Below are 8632 nucleotides of genomic sequence, written 5' to 3'. Positions count from 1 at the left end.
GGCCAGTGCTCCTCCGAGTGTTGGTCCAAACTAGAGCACCGTGCGGGACCATTCCTTGGCAACTTGGATTCGTCGGTACCTGTACGCTTCGCTTATCCGGTGTGCCCTAAGAATGAGATATGTGCAGCTCCTATCGGGATTTGTCGGCACATCGGGCGGCTTTGCTGGTCTTGTTTTACCATTGTCAAAATGTCTTGTAAACCGGGATTCCGAGACTGATCGAGTCTTCTTGGGAGAAGGTATATCCTTCGTTGATCGCGAGAGCTTATCATGGGCTAAGTTGGGACACCCCTGCAGGGTATAAACTTTCGAGAGCCATGCCCGTGGTTATGTGGCAGATGGGAATTTGTTAATGTCCGGTTGTAGATAACTTGACAACAGATCCGAATTAAAACGCATCAATCGCGTGTGTAGCCGTGATGGTCTCTTTTCGGCGGAGTCCGGGAAGTGAACACGGTTTCTGGGTTATGTTTGACGTAAGTAGGTGTTCAGGATCACCTCTTGATCATTGCTAGCTTCATGACCGTTCCTTTGTTTCTCTTCTCGCTCTCATTTGCGTATGTTAGCCACCATTTATGCTTAGTCGCTGCTGCAACCTCACCACTTTACCCCTTCCTTTCCCATTAAGCTTTGCTAGTCTTGATACCCATGGTAATGGGATTGCTGAGTCCTCGTGGCTCACAGATTACTACACCAACAGTTGCAGGTACAGGTTATGCGATGATCATGACGCGAGAGTGATGTTTGCTTGGTTTGGAGTTCTTCTTCTGCTTCTTCTTCGATCAGGGGATAGGTTCCAGGTCGGCAGCCTGGGCTAGCAGGGTGGATGTCGTTTGAGTTTCTGTTTGTGTTTCATCCGTAGTCAGATGTTGCTCTTATGTATTGTGATGTTGTATTCATGTGGCATTGTATGCCTTATGTATGTATCCCCATCTATTATGTAATGTTGATGTAATGATATCCACCTTGCAAAAGCGTCTTCAAGATGCGCTTCTATCCTTGGTGGGACCTTCGAGTTCCTTTAGGATAGGGTCGCATCTTGGGCGTGACAAGTTGGTATCATAGCCTCGACCGACCATAGGAGCCCCCTTCTTTGTTGCCGCTGTTTGAGTCTAGAAAAAAATATTATTTTGAGTCTTAGGATTATATATATCGGAGAGTAGGATTCTTTTTACTCCTCAGCCCCCTTCGTCGCTCTGGTGAGGACTCCTGACGTAGATGTTTTGTCTTTCCTCTCCTCAAATTTCACTAAATTTTTTTTAGGATCACGCGGGTATCTTGGGATCGTTCCGATATTCTTATGACGAGAACATTGTTCTTGGTGCCTCCTGACATTTAGGGGTTGTGGCAGTGTCCCGGGGAGTTGAGCTCCGAGGTGTTGTCGTCATAATTTTATCGTTGCAGTTCTGGAATACCTGAGTTTTGCCGACATCGAAAATCTCTTTTATGCAGTTGTTGGTGAGATAACCTCGACGACACCCAGTACTGGGGAGTTCGGGAGTATTGCCATAGCTCATATAACGGATGCTTTTCGAAGGTTGAGGTACATGATTTCCGGAGTTTTCTTGGTTATGTGTTGACGGATGGATACAACTTGGATGTAGGTATTGTTAGTTTTGGGTGAGATATATATTGCTTCCCCTGTATCCCCAACACCAGATTGCATAACCAGAAAGTTTCGGGAGTTTTATAGGTGGGAATTCAAGTAGCTCCTAGAATATCTTTCCGACAGATGCATGATATGAGATTGGGGTTCGACGTCTAGTGGTCCGCCTATCCACGGTCGTTTTTTATAGTGGTCTCGGAGTGTCTTAAAGAACCCTTGGCTATGCTGGTTCGGGGACACTTCGTATGTCATGTGCACTGCCTTGTACATGATGGTGCTATACGATCGAGCCCGTGTGGGCCCCACCACGAAAACTTCGGACGAAATCTCTATCATATGTTTGTTCCGGCTTATTGTGCAAGCCAAATCCTTTGTTTTGTTTTGAGTTGTGGTATTTGAGTTGCTTCAATGTCAAGTATTGATTCCATACCTTTCAAGCGGTGTTCTCATATTTCTATGGGAGTACTAATCCTTCTTGATCACTGAGGTTGTCATGTTAATTCTTTTTCAACCGGTGCGCTTCTCTTAGAGATGATCCCACCATTCTCCCCATCTGCAAGATCAATTCTAAGTTTTCTCAACGGTGTTTGTTTCGTTCATCCCAAGTTGTCTTTGTTTTCCTCGCCCTCCCACCCTTTTTCTTCAAGGACTCAGATTTCTTAATCAAGTATCCATTTATTCATGTGAAGTCTCTTCACTCTTTTCAATCAATGTTCTGATCCGGTGATCCCTCGTGAAGATGCCCACGAGCTTCAAGTTCATCATCCTCCGTTCTTTTTTTTGCTTCTCCGGTGGATCCAATTCAAGCTTTCAGTGTTGATCATATTCCTTTCCTCGTGTCAAATGCTTTCTCATGCGGGTGCACCTCTCAATCACTCACCTCTTGCTATTCATTTGTTCCAGAGTGTTGAAGATATCTCAGAAGATTTGTGTTTCCATTCTTAATCCGTTCAAGCCATTTGGAGATTGTTATCTCTTTCAAGCCATTTAATTCAACCGGTGCAATCTCTCTTCCAAGCGACCTTCTTAACAGTGTATCTTTTGAGTGGGCCCTAACCCACAGGTTTTTTCCCAGGATCTTACCTGACTCTTCTAACCTTCCCGGAGTTACTCTCAAATTCTTTTCCAAGTTTGATCTAAGAATGAATTATCATCAGTCAAGTGTCCTTCTCCAAGATCGCATTCAAATTCTTTTCATCTTTGGCTCAACCTTTCCTATTTTAATTCTCCCGGAGTAAATCAATAATTCATGGTGGTGTTTCTCGTCGTCATTCTTGAATTTTGAAGACCGAAGAAGAGTTCCTCTTAAATCCTTACCCGTTCTTCCAAAGATGCGTAGTTCAAGTTTGATGCCATCCTCTCATAATTGTTTTCGATTGTGGGAATTTTTTTAATCCATCCGGAGCAATTCAGGAGTCTTTTCAGTTTGATTCTCTGGAGCCCATCATCTCATAATTATTCATTCTAGCTTTCAGCCCTCTTCTCCAAATCTTATCGGTGCATCGCTCAAATATCCTCTAATCAGTTCATGATCTCTTCGTTCTCATGTATCTAAATCCCTTCAAGTATCTTCATTCGTTTTCAAACTCTTTCCGGTAAATTGTGCCCTTGCTACTCTCTTTTCCAATTTTTACGGTGGTTCGTTCAAGATTTCTTTTCCTTGATTATCATATCAATTCATTCGTTCTTTTCAATAACTATCGGTGGATTGTTGAAGACCTTCTCAAGTTTACGATATATCTCTCTTAATCCTTTCAACGAGAATAAGTAGTATGCCAAATCCGTTGCTTGTCATCAATTTAAATTGGTGAAGGATACGCATAACGTAATTCTTATTATTGTTTCATCCAAGTGATCTAGTTTCTTCTTTCCAGAGTTATTCATCATGTCTCATTTCTCGGTTCGAGATGCTTCATCTTTTCTTTTCCGGAGTTCCAAGTTTTCTCGGTTATATCGTCGTGAAGCTCCATTTAAATCATTGTAAGGCTTCACCTTGTGTTTTCAACCTCTCTTTCTTTCTATCATCTTTTTATTACCAGAGTTCTTCATGGAGACTCTACATGGTGGTTCATCAAGGATTCTTTTCATTCTTCAATTGTTCTTCAAAATTTCTCTTGAAGTTGTGACCCATCAAGCTATACTCTAAAATAAACATTGTGCTCAACACATGTTTTATTTTTGAGGCATTCAAGCATTCTTCATCTTGCATTCTAAAGTGCAATTCTCCTACCATATCTTTTGAGATGGTGTTATGTCACTCTTGACAATTTCCTTCATGTTTCATGATTCATATGTTTTCAAGAATGAGGTATCTTAAATCCATCATTTTCTCTGCGTTCAAGAGATCTTTTCGACCAATCAACTTCTTCGTTGGAGTTATCTTGTGTCAGATTTCACCTAAAGCCTTCCCTAAGGAATGTTGCTATTGTGGTGCTTATCTAAGTTCCAAGTTTCCTCCTATCCTCTCGATGAAAGAAGTTTTCATCTCTTCGTTGCTCTCAAGCAATCAATTTTTTCACTAGTGGCCGTTTGTCACCTCATAATTTTGGGTTGTCTTCCATAAGCCCACTACCAGCTTATTCGTTTCGTTGTTGGTTTTCCAACAACTCCGTTATAGCCTTCTTGGAAGGGTGCTTTCCAAGTTCTTTTGTGGCAGAAGTTGGCATTTTCTTCTCCATTCTATTATTCCAATGATCTATCTTCTATTCCTTCTTTCGGAGGCAATGTGAGGTTGCTCTCTTCACTCATCATCTCGAATTGTGAGGATTGTGTTCTCTTCGTGCTTATCCATATAATCGAAGTGTCGTGCCCTCTTTTCAAGTTCTCCCCATTTTGTCAAGTTTTACCTCCCTTCTCAACTGGAGTATTGTGTCATCTCTTCAAGCTCTTTTCATCTTATCAAGTTTTCCTTCTTCTTTCAGTCGGAGTGCTGTCAAAATTATATCAATCTCATTCCTTCTCTATCTAGTTTTAACTGGAGTGTTTTCAACTTTCCTCATCTTCGTTGCTTTCTTTCATTCATTTTGCTCAACCTCTCAAGGTTCATGGTTTCTCTTGTTTGTCGAAGAAGCAACTTAGTTTACCTCTTATCTTCCTCTTCCTTTTCCCTCCGGTGCCATCCTAGATCTCGGGACGAGATCCTCTCGTAGTGGTGGAGTGTTGTAACACCCGGAGACCGACGATCCAGAAGACTTCTATATTTTTCGTTATCGTTGTGTTTTTTTATTTGTTTGTTGCATTTCATCATCGCATCATTCGCATTGCATCGGCACTCCGTTGTCGCCATGTTTTAAAAAAACTTGCATCTGCTCACAGTTGGCGCTTCTTCTTGTCCCTATTGACCTCCTCTCAGATCAATCAGACCGCTCTCTTCTCTCTCTTCTCTGAGCCCATCAAACCCCTTATCTCCATGGCCTTTCGTCAAACCTCTCTCGCGCGCCCGAAAGTTGTCCCGAACCTGACCCGGACAGTCATGACCGATGGGTCCGGATCATTTCCCAACATCTATAAAACATCTCTGGTTCTTTGTTGGACTCCCCTAAGCCATTTATTCACAACCGCTCGATTTCGATCGAAGGATCCAGATTAGCCCCTAGCCAAACACCCACATGCTATATATATATGTCCAACCCTAGGATCTAGGATCCTGTCCCATCCTTCCCATTCCATCGCGCCGCCACCCCCCTTGTCCTCTCCACATCGGGATCCCCTCCCGATCCATCCAACCACCTACCTCCATCGTTTTCCCCAATGGCCCAACCAGCGCCCCGCCTGTTCGATCCGGAGGAGAGGAGCTCCTCCATGCCCAACCTCACCTCAATCCAGCAGCACGACAGCTCCCCAGCGCCCGCAACCCTCCTCCTCGCTCGATCCCGAGTGGGAGAGCACCCCGACGGCTCGTCCCCGCGCAGCCTGTGAGGCACCGGCCTCAGCTCCTCCGGCCCTGCAACAACCTCGCCGGCCCTTCTGTAGTTCGTCGCCGCCGGCGCACTCAGCCACCTGGACTACGCCCCGTCTTCCCCGTCGACCAGGGCCAGCCTCGACCCTCTCCCTCCCTTCGTTCTCCTCCTCCTGTCATTTTTCTCTCTCGGTCTCTCAGCTCCCCCTCTGTCTCTTACAAGAACCCGGCGACATGGCATCGCGAAGCCCCAAGGCCCGAGCGCCCACGGGACCACGTCGAGCAGATGGCCACTGCCCTGCCTTGCAGATGCTTCGCCGCCTTAACTCCAGGTCCGGTCACCATCTCCGACCGACCCTCCCTCTCTTGCCTCTGGTCCTCTGTTTTTATGAAGCTCACGTCTCTCTCTGCTCTCCCTGCCCTTCGAGCAGGACACCATGGCCGTCCTCTTCAGATCAAGCTCGCCGCCGCCGGATCCACGTTTCCATCTTGCCCGTGCTCGTGCACGCTCGCCTCCACCGGCCGTCTGCAAGCAGCAGCGCCGTCGCGGACAAGGTGAGGCAGGCAGTTGCCTCGCGCGTCACTGCTTTTCCTCTCTGTTCTTCTCTCATCTCGCCATGTCTCTCTATGTTGCCGCAGACCGAAGCCGCTCGAGAGACGCCATGGTTGCATCCCCTTCGACCCTGCGCGCGAATGCCTCGCTGCTGTTCGCGTTGACCCCGCATCGATCGAGCAGCCACGGTTACAGAGCGAGCTATAGCTGTTTCAGTTTTCAGTTTCGTCAGACTTGCACCAGGGTATGACTCATGTCGCATATACAGGCTTTGTTTATCAACTTCCATCGTAGCCCACTGGTCAGTCGTGAATGCATCCATCCAGGAGATACTGGGTTCGAGTCCCAGGCATCCCTATTTTTGCTTGTTGCCTTGCGCACAGAGCGCTCTATATCTATCTACCGCTGGCCTGTGTAGCCCGTGCAGCTCCCGTTTCAGCCCGTTTAGATTTTTTTCCTGTTCTGTTTTTTCCCTAAATTTCCAGTGCATGCATATTTACAGTAAATGCCATCATTTTAAAATGCTCATAACTAAATGTCCATGCATCCTAATAAAACATGTTATATATGTTAAATGCTCATAATTTTATCCACTTTCATAATATGCAACTTTCATGCATGTTTAAAATGTTTAAATTGTTGTTTGCATTATTTTTGGCATAAATGACTTGTTAAAATGATTTATTTCATAACTAAATAACCGTAGCTCCGGATTTAATAAACTTTCTATGTAAATGGGGTGGGAAAATGCCTAGTTTAACATGGTCCACTTTATTTTCCTGTTTAACAACCTTAAAATTGTGTTTAGGGCAGAACAGTAGCTAATTCAAAATATGCTTATGAGGATTTTCCGGAATTGTTGTTTGTCATTTCCGGCCTCATTTAAATTGCCCAGATAGGTAGTTTTATTATGCGTCACCCCCTTGCTATGTTTAAAAAACATTTAATATTGTTGGGTACATAAACAAGAGAGAACTAAATAATTGATGTGGTGTTTTGTCAGTATGCAACTCGTTGCATATTGAGCTCCACTTAACTTGTAGTATTGTTTGTTGCACTTTGCCATGCCTCATTAAACCGGACATGCATCATACTTGTTTGTGCATCATGCCATGTTTATGCTTGTGCATTTACCATGTTGTTTGTTTCTTTCCGGTGTTGCTTCTTAGTTCCGGTAATGTTGCGATTGTGAGGATTCGTTCGACTACGTCCGTTCGTCTTCTTCATGGACTCGTTCTTCTTCCTAGCGGGATTTCAGGCAAGATGACCGCTACCCTGGATCTCACTACTATCATTGCTATGCTAGTTGCTTCGTTCTATCGCTATGCTGCGTTACCTATCATTTGCTCTTCAAGCCTCCCAAATTGCCATGAACCTCTAACCTTTGACACCCTTCCTAGAAAACCGTTGTTTGGCTATGTTATCGCTTTGCTCAGCCCCTCTTATAGCATGGTCAGTTGCAGGTGAAGTTGAAGATGGCTCCATGGTGGACAGGATTATGTTGGGATATCACAATATCTCTTATTTAATTAATGCATCTATATACTTGGTAAAGGGTGGAAGGCTCGGCCTTATGCCTGGTGTTTTGTTCCACTCTTGCCGCCCTAGTTTCCGTCATACCGGTGTTATGTTCCCGGATTTTGCGTTCCTTACGCGGTCGGGTGATTTATGGGACCCCCTTGACAGTTCGCTTTGAATAAAACTCCTCCAGCAAGGCCCAACCTTGGTTTTACCATTTGCCTCACCTAGCCCTTTTTCCCTTGGGTTTCCGGAGCCCGAGGGTCATCTTTATTTTACCCCCCCGGGGCCAGTGCTCCTCCGAGTGTTGGTCCAAACTAGAGCACCGTGCGGGACCATTCCTTGGCAACTTGGATTCATCGGTACCTGTACGCTTCGCTTATCCGGTGTGCCCTAAGAATGAGATATGTGCAGCTCCTATCGGGATTTGTCGGCACATTGGGCGGCTTTGCTGGTCTTGTTTTACCATTGTCGAAATGTCTTGTAAACCGGGATTCCGAGACTGATCGAGTCTTCCTGGGAGAAGGTATATCCTTCGTTGATCGCGAGAGCTTATCATGGGCTAAGTTGGGACACCCCTGCAGGGTATAAACTTTCGAGAGCCGTGCCCGCGGTTATGTGGCAGATGGGAATTTGTTAATGTCCGGTTGTAGATAACTTGACACCAGATCAGAATTAAAACGCATCAATCGCGTGTGTAGCCGTGATGGTCTCTTTTCGGCGGAGTTCGGGAAGTGAACACAGTTTCTGGGTTATGTTTGACGTAAGTAGGTGTTCAGGATCACCTCTTGATCATTGCTAGCTTCACGACCGTTCCTTTGTTTCTCTTCTCGCTCTCATTTGCGTATGTTAGCCACCATATATGCTTAGTCGCTGCTGCAACCTCACCACTTTACCCCTTCCTTTCCCATTAAGCTTTGCTAGTCTTGATACCCATGGTAATGGGATTGCTGAGTCCTCGTGGCTCACAGATTACTACACCAACAGTTGCAGGTACAGGTTATGCGATGATCATGACGCGAGAGCGATGTTTGCTTGTTTTGGAGTTCTTCTTCTG

The sequence above is a fragment of the Triticum aestivum genome, chromosome 2B (genome assembly GCF_018294505.1).
Source record: "Triticum aestivum cultivar Chinese Spring chromosome 2B, IWGSC CS RefSeq v2.1, whole genome shotgun sequence".
In the NCBI taxonomy this organism is placed as follows: Eukaryota; Viridiplantae; Streptophyta; class Magnoliopsida; order Poales; family Poaceae; genus Triticum; species Triticum aestivum.
The sequence above is the reverse complement of the archived record's forward strand: the minus strand, read 5'-3'. Positions refer to the sequence as shown.